General features: G+C 41.6%; 1 protein-coding gene across 2 annotated transcripts in view; it reads left to right on the forward strand.

Annotated features, from left to right (window-relative positions):
* The window catches only part of ldlrad4b (low density lipoprotein receptor class A domain containing 4b), a 212,055-nt gene that overhangs the window by 142,823 nt on the left and 52,709 nt on the right, over positions 1-16,523 (forward strand). The gene's annotated exons all lie outside the window — the stretch shown is intronic.

The following is a 16,523-nucleotide window of genomic DNA, read 5'->3' on the forward strand; positions in this document are numbered from 1 at the left end:
ACTTTTTCGGCACTAAAGACTTTTATCTAAAGTGTCATAATGTTAAGACTTTGGCCTTTATTTATTTGATTTGTTTGCTGTGGTTCTGTGTTAAGTTGTTCATTTAAAGGTTTGATTAAATGTTAAACAATAGTAACTGTATTTCTTTTTGTAACGAAAGGAAATGCATAAAAATAAGGCTTTTATGAAAACACTGAATGAAAAATTGCTTACCAAAACACAAACCATTCATAATTGCTAAATTAGGCTAAAATAGAAGGCTCCGAGTGATACTAAATGAAGAATTTGGGAGCCGTAACAGCCAAAAGAGCCAAATCTTTGAAAAGAGCTGGACCTCCCATCACTAGTATGAACGGTCTAACTCGTTACCATGGGAACCTAAATAAAAACATGCATGCCATGATTGATTACTGGAGAGATGCTGTAATCAGTCAGGAACATACCAATCATGGTACTGTTTTTGTTGTGCGCAATTATTTATACTTAACTAAAAATATTGAAGGCTTGAACACTGCTTCCTCTTTTGTCCTGCATTGAATGTACCTCGGGTTGAATGTGCCCCTCTGACAAAACACTTGGCCCCAGCCAGGCCCCCCCCCCAGTGATATTGGTCGAGAACCGCCACTGCACACAGAACTGATACCTTCAGCAATCGATCAGAACCCAACCCCATTAGACTGAATATAATTTGTTCCCAGGTTGGTTCTCAGATAAGGAAACGAGTAGACCTGCATTGATGCAACTAGTCAATGCCAAACAGAACTGGGTGATGTTTTTGAAATTCAAGTGAAATCGAGTGACGCATTGACGCTTTGCGTTTGATAATTGTTATACTTTCTATACAGAAGGACAGGTGTGTGAAGGAAAGAAAGGCAAGTTTTGGACTTCTCTCTGAAGCTTCTTTAACTCCCCTAACCTTTTTTGTGAACATCCAAGTGCAATTTCTTGAACCATGAATGCTTTCAAGGGGAGACAGAAAATGCGTGTTATTATCCCTATTTTAGCCACATGATTAATCTCGCCAAGACTATCAATATTAGCAAAACACACAGAGATCTTGAAGAGAGATCAGGTAACCAGTGTGACGCAACCAGGACACAAACACTTTTGCCTTTAGACGAGATTGCAAGAATCATCTCATGAAAGGTATTCGAAACATCCTCTCAAGATTCAAGGTTCATTTATTGTTATTGTACAACACAATGTTCCTGCAGTCCCTTTATGCTACACAAGAAAAGAAAACCTGTTTATTCCTGTAATTGTCATCTTTTTGTACTGCTGTGTCATTAAAAAGGCAAAGTGTAGGGTAACCCAGCCAGAAAGCTGCTCTGTGCTGGCACACTTTGTAGTATACATGGGCAAAATGTGACTTACTACTTTTTCTGGAAATACATAGCTGATGTAGCATAGTTGTACAACCATGTTTCAGTCTTACTATCCCCTAGTTTAATTATTTAGTAGTTCTTGTTTCTTTCAGATGTGTTTGTGGCTTGAGATTCAGCCTCAGTACTAGATAAGAGACACATAATCCACAACTATTAGCTAGCATAAATACTAAACAAATGTATGACGCTCATCCATTTAGCATTTAGTATGCAACATTATAGCCATCTATCTAGAGTGACTTGCAGTACGTGAACCAAAATATGACCAAAATATTAATGCCCTTACAACCTTGAAGTGAAAACAGAACCAGCATGTAAGAGCAGAGCCAAAGAAGTCAATACTATTTTTCAATTTTGAAACTGTTGTTTTATAAAGAGCCTTAAATAGTTTTTTGTGTAACTGGGTGAAACTGCAGACACCTGCTTTGGCTGATCGTAGATTAGACCGAGGTCTGTCTGACATTGTGGCATCACACCAGCTTCCATTTCAGCTTGGGCAGACCCCTAAAAGCTGACTGCCCTCTGTGTGTGTGCGTGCATGTGTGTGTGTGCGTGCGTTTGTGTGTGTGTTTCTCATTAGCTCTAGGTTAAGGCAGGGAGTCCTGGTGGTGACAGGTTTATTAAATATCTCTGGGCCTACAGTGGACATGGCAGGGAGGGAAACCCCCACTGCTCATGTAATTAATGTGGCCACTCAATACTCATGTTTGGAGCCTTTGTGTGTGTGTGTGTGTGTGTGTGTGTGTGTGTGTGTGTGTGTGTGTGTGTGTGTGTGTGTGTGTGTGTGTGTGTGTGTGTGTGTGCGTGCGTGCGTGCGTGTGTGTGTGTGTGTGTGCGTGTGTGTGTGTGTGTGCGTGTGCATGTGCGTGTGTGTGTGTGAGTGTGTGTGTAAGCCTGTATGCTTTTCACTTCACCAGCATGAGTCTATTTTTTAATGAGTGTGTGTGTGTGCCTGGATGGTTGTTTTCCCTGTGCTGTGGAGGGACAAGGAGCTGCTCTAGGACTGTGACTGGAAGAGCTGCCCCGCTGAGAAAGAGAAAGAGAGAGAGAGGGAGATAAATGAGAGATGAAGATGATGATGAGTTAGGAAGATTTCTGAGATACAAATGTTTGGAAGACACAAAAACATTCTTGTCATGATTGATTACTGAAATTGTTTTGCATGTTTGAATTACCCTTAAATCAAACATGAAACTTAGATTGTATTCTGCCTAGCAAAACAAACTGAGAGAAAAGAAGAAACCTCAAGTATTTAAATATCGCCTGTCTTCACAGCAGAAACCTTTTTAGAAACCCAGAAACCTTCTTTAGGAACCTGACTTCGACTGGAAGAACCAGAGTCTAAAAGTAGATCCTCTGCCTCAAAAAAGGTTCTGCTTTGGGGGTAGTACTTTGTAGTTCTCTAACAGATACACAGCACAATTATAATAACAATAACAACTATTAAAATAAATATGACCAATGATAACAACCATAAAAATATGACTTATGATAATAAGAATACAATACAACAAGCAGAACCACGGCAACAAGCGCAGCCCAGTTCCACGATCCGGGCGTAACCATGATCCATGGCAACCTGCAAGACTTCAGCCTACTCTTAAGTGTGCATAAAGAAGGCTTCCGAATGAGAGAGATTGAGAGGTCTTATTTGCCTAATCTTCACGGTCAGTCAGATGCAGATGCCAAAAGGAATTCATAATAGGGACTTAAGATCCTGGTTTAGTTCCTGTGGCTCCTTAGTGCCTGGAATTATTTTGTCAAAAGACTTACGAAACTTGCATCTAAAAGTAAGGCCTTAATTAAGATGTATTATACAATATTTAGTTCCAAACAGACAGTGTGATTGGAGAACGGACATTCCATGGTGGCTGAAGTTTCCAGTGTAACACTTGCTGAGTGGTTCTACTCCAACTTGTTAAAAGGAAATGCGAAATGTGATTAAATTAAATTTTGGCCTAGCTTTATTTGTGCAATTTGGACTGGTGCTGATTTTGCACCCCCTGTGTATTTGTTACAAACAGCCCATCGATGTGAAAAATGATACAGTAGCTGCAGCTGGCAGAGTGATTGACAGAAACAAAGAGAGAGATAGAGTGAGTGATCAAGATATCAAAACTAAACTGAAACATAACGTTATTTGGTCAATTCCTTCATGTAAGTTACTCTGACCAAAATATATCTTTGTGCCACCTCCACTCCAACTTCAACTTTATTTGTCAAAATATAAGATGTGCTACAACAAACCAAGAAGGCCTGTTTCAGGTTACTGGCTGTTACGGAATTCTCAACTGCTGCATTTTAGGACTCATCAAAAAAAGTTGTCAATTTGTCAATTAGTAGCGTGAGATTTGTCTGTTTTTAACCCAATAAAAATGATAAATTCTAGTCAAAAAAGGTCTCGGAGAAGGGTTCATTTACGTAGGCGGAACCAACCTGAGAGGCTGTTTAAAAATTAACTGTGATCTGATTGGACTAAACTCAGCAGGCTTGTCTGAGCTGGAGATACTGCAGTAACAACACAACTGTTAGCGAAGGTTAGCGAGAGGAATTGCCACGGCTTCATTACTGCACTGTGCTAAAACCATAGATAAACGATAAGTATACAAAGATGCACAGTGTCGACGGGTGGTTTCTATAGTCGGCTGTTCTGTGAAACCCCTACTGGCTACACACAACAAGGATTAACAAGTGCATTTCCATTTGTTTGCTCTTTGCAACAACTGTCTGCTGGATACTAAATCTAACAGAGGAGGAGGAACCGAAAGCAGAAGAAGAGGATTAGCTCTTTACTATATATACTATACTTAGACTTTAGTTGGACACACAGTTTTATCAGAGTTGAAACTCATTGAGCTTGAATGCTTTCAGAAAACTGTTTACACCAGGTCAGGATGAACTACTGACAGCACCGGACAGCTGGGTGCCAGAGGTCATCACAGCAGTGCCAGTATCTCTCAATTTAACACTCCCTCTTGTTATTGCTTAATTAAAAGAGGATTTGTGTTTTTCACCAGCCCCATGTGCAGATTAATACAGAATAAGGGAAGTGACAGAGAGGAGAGCTTGATTAACTGCTTGGAAAATAGTGAATGACAGGGATTGGACGGTAGTGAAAGCAGACAGAAAATGAAATGATGACATGGGCAGCTCTCCCACCTGCGCAGAAAGAACCAATCACTCTCTGAGGAAGCAGCCTCTCACTGGGTGTCACTGGGCAGACAACAAGCACACACACACACACACACACACACACACACACACACACACACACACACACACACACACACACACACACACATAATCAGAGAACTTCTCAGGCACCAAATCAGTGCTCAAATCATTTTCCAAATCTATGTTACTGAACATCTGGACTCTTGTTTGTTCTTGCTCAGAGATCAGATACACATATTCTGTATCTACAACAGAAACACTGCAGTCAGAAGTGATTTAAGCTTGTGGCGCCAACAGAAACAGGGACCAAAATTCTTTTGGACAGAAAAACCAGCGGAAAAAGACATCACAGTATTGACTACACTATACACTCTTGATGATTTTGATTTTTGAAAAACAATGTAAAGGGCTGTGTTGGTGTGTTGTTATAGGTTCTGCTGAGGAGATTAAGATGAAGTTTCAACAAGCCTAATGAAAAGCAGACTGATGTTAGTTAAAACATTTATAGTGGCTGTGTTTCACCACTGTACAGCACATGTGCTCTTCTGGTTTTCATAAATCTTTAAAATGATCTGTGTGAGGACGAAGGCAACAAAGGACGTGATTGGGTCGGGGATCCCAAGGACTATTGAGACAATCATCAACATGGAGAGGACGGTGCAGACGTTGATGTTTCAAATGTCAAGAGCACACTGGGTCTGTGTGATGACTGCAATTATTTAAGCTGTAGCATAAATGCATTGAATGATACCAAAATGTGCATTGATAATTCATAAGCCTCAAGAGGCTTCAGAATGACGCAGTGAACAGATGAAGGAGAGTCATTGCCCTTAACTTCAGCTATCAGAAATAATCACTTTTACATTCAATAACCAATTTAAAAATAAGTTCTTTATAAATGGAAGCATTATTAAACCACTAACTACACACACAACTAATAACTACTGAACAGACAAATAAATGTGATGTTTAAATACCATGAATACAGCGATGGACAGTTTGTATATACAGTATATCTCAAAAGTGAGTACACCCTTTAGATTTTTGCAAATATTCTGTTATATCCTTTCAGGGGATAACATTATCCTACTGAAACTTTGATATAACTTAAAGTAGTCAGTGTGCTGCTTGAATAACAGTATAGATTTATTGTCCTTTGAAAATTACTCAGTACACAGCTGTTAATGTCTAAACAGCTGGCAACAAAAGTGAGTACACCCCATAGTGAACATGTCCTAATTGTGCCCAATGATGTTGTTTTCCCGCCCTGGTGTCATGTGACTCGTTAGTGTTACAAGGATTCAGGTGTAAATGATAAGCAGGGCTGTTAAATTTGGTGTTTTGGGCACAATTCTCTCTGAATGCTGGACAACATGGCACCTCATGGCAAGGAACTCTCTGAGCGGCTGAAAAAAAGGATTATTGCGCTTCACAAAGATGGCCTTGGCTATAAGAAGATTGCCAACACCATGAAAATGAGTTGCAGCACAGTGGCTAAGATCATACAGCGGTTTTCCAGGACAGGTTCCACTCGGAACAGGCCTCGCCAGGGTCGACCAAAGAAGTTGAGTCCACGTGCTCAGCGTCATATCCAGAGGTTGGTTTCCAAAAATAGACGTGCGAGTGCTTCCAGCATTGCTGCAGAGGTTGCAGAAGTGGGATGTCAGCCTGTCAGTGCCCAGACCATACGCCGCACACTGCATCAAATCGGTTTGTATGGCCGTCGCCCCAGACAGAAGCCCCTTCTGAAACCGATGCATAAGAAAGCCCGCAAACAGTTTGCTGAAGACAATGAATCCAAGAACATGAGTTACTGGAACCATGTCCTGTGGTCTGATGAGACCAAAATAAACCTGTTTGGGTCAGATGGTGTCCGGCGTGTGTGGCGGCACCCTGGTGAGGAGTACCAAGACAAATGTGTTTTGCCTACAGTCAAGCATGGTGGTGGCAGCATCATGGTCTGGGGCTGCATGAGTGCTGCCGGCACTGGGGAGCTGCATTTCATTGAGGGACACATGAATTCCAATATATACTGTGACATCCTGCAGCAGAGCATGATCCCCTCTCTTCGGAAACTGGGCCGTAGGGCAGTTTTCCAACATGATAATGACCCTAAACACACCTCCAAGATGACAACGGCCTTGCTGAAGAAGCTGAAGGTTAAGGTGATGGACTGGCCAAGTATGTCTCCAGACCTAAACCCAATTGAGCACATGTTGGGCATCCTCAAGAGGAAGGTGGAGGAGTGCAAGGTGTCCAACATCCGTGCGCTCCGTGATGTCGTCGTGGAGGAGTGGAAGAAGATTCCAGAAGCAACCTGTGCAGCTCTGGTGAATTCCATGCCCAGGAGGGTTAAAGCAGTGCTAGATAACAATGGTGGTCACACAAAATATTGACACTTTGGGCACAATTTAGACATGTTCACTATGGGGTGTACTCACTTTTGTTGCCAGCTGTTTAGACATTAACAGCTGTGTACTGAGTAATTTTCAAAGGACAATAAATCTATACTGTTATTCAAGCAGCACACTGACTACTTTAAGTTATATCAAAGTTTCAGTAGGATAATGTTATCCCCTGAAAGGATATAACAGAATATTTGCAAAAATCTAAAGGGTGTACTCACTTTTGAGATATACTGTATACCACGTAAAGTTATTATCAGATATTTTGAAAAGATGAGAATTGAATGAATGAGTTCAGCAGAGTTTGGGAAGCACAAGGACATGTTTTTGAAGCAATTCAGTATTAATTATATTTTGATGGGAATAGTTATGAGTTCATGCTTAGTCATCTACAGTATAGTATCAACCCCACTGCCACAGGAAGTTTCACCTGGCAGTTCCAATGGCCACGGGAGAAATTGCGCTTGAGAAAATGGGCAACTCGTCTGGAGCTCTTTGGCGTCCTCAGGCCTTCTCTGGCATTCTAGGACATTCTCAGATTCGCTTTGTCCCACTGCATGAGTTGATCGCTCTCTCTCTCGGCAGGCGGTAGGATGGCAACTCTGCGCACCCGCACTTGGCTAGGGTGAAGGAGCGGTGGCAGCGTTTGCCAGATCTTGTTGAGTTCAACAAGTTTTTCTTTCAAAGTTTCTTTAAATTGCTGGATGCTGGCCTGCGTGTGTGGCTGAGTAGGCCACATTCTGGAACGTAGGATGTCGGCCTTAAAAAAGGGTCGGTACAATAAATTGGCCAGTCGTCCAATCGTGTCCTCCTTTATCCTTTGCAGGCCGTTACCTGCTCCAGAGATCAGAGTTCTCTGTGTAAATGTAAAATTTTAAGTCACCATCGCTACAAAGCATGCAGCTGGTTTATTGCGCATACTCTCCTGGGCCAAAGATTGTGGCACATCGTGCCTCGTTTTTCATGTCACTGCAGACTTTTTCTGTATTAAACCAAATCCACCATCTTTCCCTAACCTTAACCAAGTGACCAAATATAACCATACAAAACTATTAATCGTGCTTTAGTTTCTATGAACGGATGTTGAAGCCTATCAAAAGATCAGATATTTTGGTGGAAAACAAATGAAATACGTTGTTGTTCCCCAGAAAACCTCATCTTGGGAGCTGTACGTTTCCTTCAAAATGTATTTGCCATTGCAATGAGTTGCACATAAATACAACTTCATGTAGACGTGATTGTTATAATAGTGTCAGACAATACCTTCCATGTGACAGTCCGGTGAACAAATGGGATACAATTGCTGCTTTTCTGTAGAGTTGATGCACATGAATGCTGGGAAATGGACAGTGGCATATTCAGACAAGTTGGCCCAGAGGTCAACATGCAATGGCATTCCTCAAGACATACCTAGACATATCCCGGCAGTAGGGTCCTTAAGTATGGCACAGATAGGGAAACTAGGCATTTCCAATGTTATTTTATACTATTTTAATTATGCTATTTTATCTGCTATTTTATCTGCTATTTTAATTCTGGCTATTTTAATTATGCTATTTTATCTGCTATTTTAATTCTGGCTATTTTAATTCAGCTATTTTAATTCTGCTATTTTTATAATGGTACTTCAGACTCATTTACATCTACACTGTGATTATTGTACTGTAAATGCTCTTATTGTTTTTGCTGTGAAGCACTTTGGGCTGCAATTCTTGTATGAAAATGGTACTATACAAATAAAGCTTATTATTATTATTATTATTATTATTATTATTATTATTATTATTATATGGTCTAAAATAGAAAACAGTGTGTGTGTGTGTGTGTGTGCGTGTGTGTGCGTGTGTGTGTGTGTGTGTGTGTTTGACATAATGTTATGCACAGCTGGTGAGTGTTCCCCACTAAAGCAGTGTAGAGCAAGAATCCAACAGCATTGGGATTTTAGCATCAACTATTTAAATATTTAAGAGTTGCTTATCTCTCTTTCATGCCCAATCACCACTAAAGGGGTTTAGGTATAAAAATAAAATATGGGAAATTCAACTAATATTCAAGATATCTGCAGTAGGATGTATATATTATGCTGTGAATCAGTTGTTACAGAGGCTTCAGGTTATGGCTCGGCATGGCAGCATCTGTCAGTATCCCTCACATACAGAGATATATGCTGCTAATTCCACCCTGTCAGACATTTTATCCACCATGAATGAAATACCACTGGTGACTGGATGCAGTGTTAATGTTGTTGTTGTAGACTTTCCTTTGGTTTTAGCACCTCAGCAGTGAACGCTGTGGTTACAAGCTGTTGTGGGGTGATCTGTTGACTCCCTATAGTCCTGCTTACTACTGCTGTAAAAGTAGGCTGCTGGGGGGGGGGCTCTGCTGGCAATGCAAGCTGTGAGCAGGGACGCTCGCTGGCCTGGTACAAGCTGTTAATACCCAGGTCCTGCGACAGAGCTATAGGATGGCAGCGAGGCAGACTGTAGGGAACACTGGCTGGGCTGGTACAAGCTGTTACGACGTTGTGCTGTTTACGAGCTGCATGGTGGGAGTGAGTCAACCTGGGAGCTAATGAAGCTATGTGGTGGTACAATAACACAACATATATGTATATATAATCCAACCAGTGCAGGCAGGGGTCCAGTTGAAGCAGCTGTGTTAGCGTAGGCAGCATTAGCTCACCGGTCGTGCTAACCTGCATGTCGCTAAGTTCTGCCAGGGTGGTAGCAGGTCTGGGGTGCTGCAACATGTTCCCACTACCATCCATCTGTCAGCCCTTGCTCTCAGCACAGCATCTCTCACTTAATGTAATGTTTTCATTATATTCCTCAATATGTGAGCTATAGCATTTTGTATGCTGTTGCCAGGCAGGCAGAAAGCAGGAGTGCTTGAGTGTTTGGATTGCTGCAACTTGTTCCTATGAGCATCCATCTGTTCCAAACCTGCTGCCTCACAGTCAGTAGCTCATGTTGTGACATCCTCAGATGTATGTCAGGGATGATATATGAAACTGATAACACCTTAGAGCAGAAGTTATGAGCTGAAGTTGTTGATCTAAACAAACTACCCATTAACTAAACTTAAGAATTAGTTGACGAATTATAAAATCAAAACAGTTGTGGAAGAATTTGGCTACAATCTATTCCACCTAAAACAACTAAAAGAAAAAGCAGGAATGGGACCAACGATCCTAATTAGTCCCTGCAATCAAAGTTAAATTAGTCTGTATAACATCCATATACGTTTGGATCAGGCAGTGTTTCAACAAATGTAATGGCATGAAATCTAATGTCAGAACACAGCTAATTATTTTTGTGTTGGGTGTCGTTGCAGCACTTGGTTTGATGAAAACAAACTGCAACTTATCGCCTACAAAGTGGTTGCGTTTAAGCGAGAGAGCTGAAAATAATTATCCGTTTTTAATTAGAGAAAGGTGATAATACAAAAGTAATAGTGAAACTGCACCTCATAACTGTCCACTGTATGTGTGTAGGTCTGGGGGAAGAGATGACTGATGGTAAACATGTGACAGACATCAGGTGACGTGGTTGTTTGGTAACAATGTATGTTTCAGTTCCTTTCATTTAGGTTAAATTTGTACTTAAGTCTTTGATCAGCCTCACGATTACCAATGATACCAGATAAGAATTATAAAATATATATATATATATATAAAAATATAATATAATAAGTCCAGTTTATTTATGTTGTGACTTATTCTGTTTTTCTTTGCCTCCATACCTATTGGTAACATGAACATTGTACTCATCCAGCGGCAATATTGATAAAACAGAAGATCGAGTCAACCAATAGTTTATTTGGAAGAGAAAACGAAGCTTGAAAGATAACCGTAAACTGATAACCCGAAGTGTCCTTTGTAAACATCCATCCCAGTTTACATTCCTGTACAATGATGGACCACAGAGAAACGCAGGGCAATAATTACATATTTGTTGAGTGTCACACTCACTCACTCTCTCACCGTCCACAGTAAGCTGGTGTTTTCCTTTTGTCTGTCTCTTGTTGGTGCTCATCATGTAGCCTGGACATATAATCAAATTCATAGTTATCAACATGTGTGTGTTCTGGTGTGACATCGTCCTTCTCCACTGCTCGTTTGGTTGTTACTGCAAAACCTCACCTTGATTGTGTCAGCGAGTTGCCGCAAGTTGGTTTAACTGGAAGTTTACACAGAAGTTACCCACTACAGTTCTTTGCAATGACAACTGTACACATAAAAATGGCTGCCGCTCTGACCGTCCTGCGATGTTGGATTTGAATGGGAAAGTCTGTTCTACTCTCTTTGTCCTTCTATGGTAGTCCAACCAAGAGGTGTCAAGGTATGTAACTCAAAACCACAAATATCAACCTCAGGGTTGCACTAAAGAAAAGGTCGGCGAGTACAATTCCTCCTTTGGGATCATAACTGTCTGTACAAATGTCCTCTGCAACTCCCCTAATAGCTCATTCGGTCTGCGTGGTGGACAGACTGACATTGCCATACCATCTCATTGTGTGTATTTCAACCAGTCAAACATACTACATTTGTAGCAGGCCCTTATAAACACTACTAAAGGGGATGTATACACACATTTCCTTTTCCTTCCTCTGTGTTTTACTCTTTATTTTAGATGCAGATTGATTTTCAAGGTGTTTGTGGTGCTTTACACTATGTGTACAGATCACTGTCTGAGCAGCAAACCTGGGGAGAAGAGAGCGATGTGTTATGGTTGCTGTGAGAATAACCATCACATAGAGTCAAAGCAAACACATGTACTGTAATAATTACAATATCGTGTCTGCATGTTTAAAAAAAGACATGGAAAGGGCAAACCATTAAAACACTGTGTTCCAGTACTGAATATGAACTTTTTGAACCAGTTATGTTCATTTACATATTAACATGTATATATGTTAATATCATATTAGCATATGACAGAAACTTATGTTTTTCTTCTTCATAAATGTCAAGGCTGTTAGGTGTTTGGAGCTCAGGAATGAGTGTATATATATAATGTATATATATATGTATATGTATGCTTATAGGTGTGTGTGTGTGTGTGTGTGTGTGTGTGTGTGTGTGTGTGTGTGTGTGTGTGTGTGTGCGTGTGTGTGTGTGTGTGTGTGTGTGGACATGTAAGGACTCTCAACAGCAGGAGGCTGTAACCTGCACCATCCACACTCTGTAATCACTGCTGTTTATGACTGCATAAAACAACATAAAACTCTACACACACACACACACACACACACACACACACACACACACACACACACACATTTATAGCGGCTGTGTGCCTCACTAGCTGTGTGATTATTGCCGTCTGGTTCAGGGATCTTATCAGTGTTGTGACGGAAATGGCTGACGGACAAACACACACCACACACACACACACACACACACACACACACACACACACCCTGACACATAAACACACCTTCGCCCTCCCCGGCTCTCTCAGTCCCTTTTGTGTCTCTTTTCCTCGTCATCCTTGTCCTCTCTCAGCTGTGCTCTGTCCTTCCTCTGGCGGTGGCAGAGCGGCAGCATTGCGGCGTTGCATCTGTGCTCGCCCTGCCGAGCTGTGTGCCAGTTCGGGAGATTGGCATTAAAGCCAGACATGAGCTCATCGGCCCAGCTGGGCAGACAGCCCATTACAATGCTCAGCAGGGCCCTACCGCAGGGGTGAAAAGAGCTCAATACCTGCTGATTATCTACTCTTTCTCTCTGTCTGTGTCTCTGGGTCCCTCTCTCCCTGACTCACTGGCTTTTGCTTTCACTCTATTTCTTCTTTTCTCCTTGTCTTGTCTTCTCTTCATTTATTCATCCACTCAGTCAAGTATCCTCTACCTCAGGCTCTGTCTATCTCTTTCTTGATCTGTCTTATTCAATCTGTCTTTCTCTCATTCAAGCCCAAGTTTAGACACACGCACTGTCTGTCTATCTGTCTATGTGTCTGTCTGTCTATCATCTTCTTCTCTTTCTCTTTTTCTCTCCGTCTCTTACACACACAACTTTTCAGTGAGTGCTGTGGTGTCATTGCAGTGGTGCCTGCGGCAGTAAGCGAGGTAGGGAGGGGTGGTTTTATAAATGACAGGGGTGGAAGCGAGGTGTGTGTATGGGTATAGAAATGACAGGGGTGGGAAACCAGACAGCTGGTGCACCTGTGCGGTCAGGATGTGACACGGCACTGCAGCCAGACAAGGGCGGGAAGCAGCAAATATGCCACATCATTGATGTGGCATGCCAGACGTTTTTATTGAACGCAACTCTCTACTCTGCAATCTGACTGTCTGGAGTGGCCTTTCTGTTACTTAGCGCTCTGCTGAAGACGCCGAGCTACAGCCGATGCCTAAGCAAACACACCCTTTCACTCGCTCCCTCTCTTTCCCCCTCTCTCTCTTTCTCTCTCCAGCTTTGTCAGCTGGTAAGATGCATTGCGGTTAATTCATGAATCCCATTCAGCCTTGGTATTAAGGCTGAGTCATATCCATCTTTTGTTCTGACATTTGGAATGGCATTCAGTAATACTGACTCCACACAGAAGTCACGGGGTGTTTCAAGTTATTAGTCTGACTGCAAATGTTATGTCAGAGTCAAAATGGATCATCGTCATACGCAAGTACTTTAATCACAAAAGTCCCATGATAGAGGCTGCACCCACATGAGGAATTCTTTTGGATAAACAGGCATTAGAGATGCAGGATAGAAACTCTTACTGGAGTTTATACACTGGCTTTAAGTACGTTGTGTAGTGTTTCAGGTTAGTTCTTGTTCTTGGCCAAATATTTGTACATCTGGCCGCAGGGAGTTCCTGCCATTCAATGGAATATATTAATCGTCACCATGAACATTGGAAGTCCATCACCACCCATGATGCTCAACAACTTAGTTAGGAACTAGCTGTGGTGGCTGACCTATACAGGAAAAAAACAGATCAATTCTTACTATGAATCGTTTCACTCACTCTACTTTTATAAAGAGCCTCCTGATCAGCAAATTCAGTTGAATTCAGCAAATATGCAGTAACCAAGTAGACTGTGAGAAACAGGCAGATTGGAATACAGATTCAAACAGTAAATGGATTGCATTTTTATAGTGCTTTTCTAGTCTGAGCGACCACTCAAAACACAAGCCACCATGAGGAATGGATGAAACATAGCGTAAATAAATCTTTTCTGTGGTTTGGAGTTGCCTTGCACCTACATGATGTGATGTTTGTTTAACCACGCTCTTTTGTAATTTGCTCCCATTCAGCCACGAGAGCATTGGTGAGGGGTGGCACAGATGTGGGGTGACAAGGCCCGGCTTGCAGTTGGACTTTCAGTTCATCCCAGAGGTGGTGGGTAGGGTTTAGATGCAGGCTATTCACCATTGTGGGGAAATCAAATTCCTGTGACTGACAGCAGGTCATGCAGCGCATCAAATATACATCCCACAATATTGTAGTTAGTCTGCTTTGCTTTCACACCACAAATGAACTGCGTCTTCTCAGTCCAGTTGTTTGGACTGCACCAGAGCTCAAACCAGCCCAAACACACCAGAGTTCATCTGAACCACACCAGAAAGGCTGGATGTAACAGCACCCTTTATGGACTGCACTTTGTGCATGGTACATGGGTCATGTTAAAGATTTACTCCATTTATTTAGTATTGCACTTCCATAAAGTTGTGGCACTCACAGAAGACAGGTTGATAAAAGAATGATACAAATCGAAGCAGCAGAGGCTGTGATATCCTGTCACAATACAACTTAAGCTCAGCCTAAAACATCAAACAGCTCCGAACAGAGTTCACATACTTGTTTGCCATTTAGTAGGGCTGTGTATTGGCAGGAATCTGGCGATACGTATCATGATACAGGGGTTACGATTCAATATACAGTATTATACTGTAAGCAAGGCGATATATTGCAATTTTTTAAGAATCTAATTTTAGGAAACAGTCATACAGCCTAAACTCTGTGTAAAGTTTACTTTTCTAATGCAATCAGAACAGTGGGATGTGCGTTTGCATTTATCACAGTCCCTGGAACATCCACCATCATGGCTCTGCCTTTTGTGCAATCTGAGCAAAGCTATTTACATATATCAGTAAATCAAATGTAATTAAAGTGCTGACAGGATTCTTTAGATAAACAAGTCAATACAAGCATGTAAACAGACCAAACCCATTTTTTAACTATGGATTAAATATTGATACAGTGTTCTTGAGAATCAATACAGTATCAAAATAAAAAAACAATTGATGCCCAAGTGTATTGATATTTTCTTACACCATTACATTAATATAAATGTCCTTTCTATACAGGACAAATGCAATATTTAGCATTTTTGTCTGTGCTTTCTTTTTCAAACTGCATTTTCTTTCTCAGTATGAATTAGAATACTCCCACAGCATTGCAGTGTGTGTGCAGGAACAGAGTACATCTCTATATAAGCTGTAGGATGGGACTTTCTCATTTTTCCTGAGTCGTCCTCCGTGTTCCCTTGTGGTTTCTGATGAAGACGAGTCGTAATTGATTCAAAGCTTAAACCTGTGCCCGGGAGACGGCTTTGGTTTTGAAAGTAATAGAGTGACTGAGAAGAGACACAAGGAGAACTGAAGTGGGGACAAAACAAGTGGAACACTTTTTCCAGTCCATGTTTGGGATGATGCATAAAACAGAACTTTTCCTAGCTGAGCCACAAGATGGCGCTGCGAAGTAGTGTTTCCGTCAGCACCACACAAGTTCAAGGTTCAGGGGTTTTTTAAGAAGGGGAGGGATGCACCTATTATCACTAAGGCCTTTACTGTGCTGCTTTTTCAGTATCAGCCTGATCACATACCTGATGCGTTCATGGTCTCACCACAAACCTCTCAACTACATTTCAAGCATCTGAGACTGATAAGAGAATACTTGAATGAAAGTGTTCCTTTTTTATCTTTTCAGTTACATAACTACTGCATATGGTGACAATACAGGCAGGAAACCTCTTCTCAAACTTTATTTTCAAATATGCGACACATCAGAACGCACACATGCGCACAACAGGATTGTCTTGGCTTTAAACGTGGAGCGGTAATGTCATCAGTAGTGTAGGTTATGTGCAGACACATGGTGGTGTTGTTTCCTTTCCTGCCTGCATCTAATATAAGATGTTTTAGGCAAAACACGAACATGTCATACTTTGATTAAAACGGTCACAAATACAACAGTGACACACAGTAACCTCCTAATTAAGCATGAACCCATGTGTAAGCAGGAAAGCCCAATGCAAAGTTCCTAAAATAGAGTCAGGCGCACGTGCCAGACGTGATAAATCAGCCTAAAGTTAGTATTTCTCATATACAAAATGAGACAGACGTTTCCTGAGAGAGTTAAAGAGAGGCTATGTGTGCAGTGTGTGTGTGTGTGTGTGTGTGTGTGTGTGTGTGTGTGTGTGTGTGTCTGTGTGTGTGTGTGTGTGTGTGTGTGCAGACTGCAGTCAGGGGGGATGGTAGGGGAGCTGGTAGACTAGAGTGCATTTGGTATTCAGCCGTGCCTAGTATTTATCTGTCTGCTGGCTGTCTAGTCTGGTC

This window comes from Cottoperca gobio, chromosome 16 (assembly GCF_900634415.1).
Source record: "Cottoperca gobio chromosome 16, fCotGob3.1, whole genome shotgun sequence".
NCBI lineage: Eukaryota > Metazoa > Chordata > Actinopteri > Perciformes > Bovichtidae > Cottoperca > Cottoperca gobio.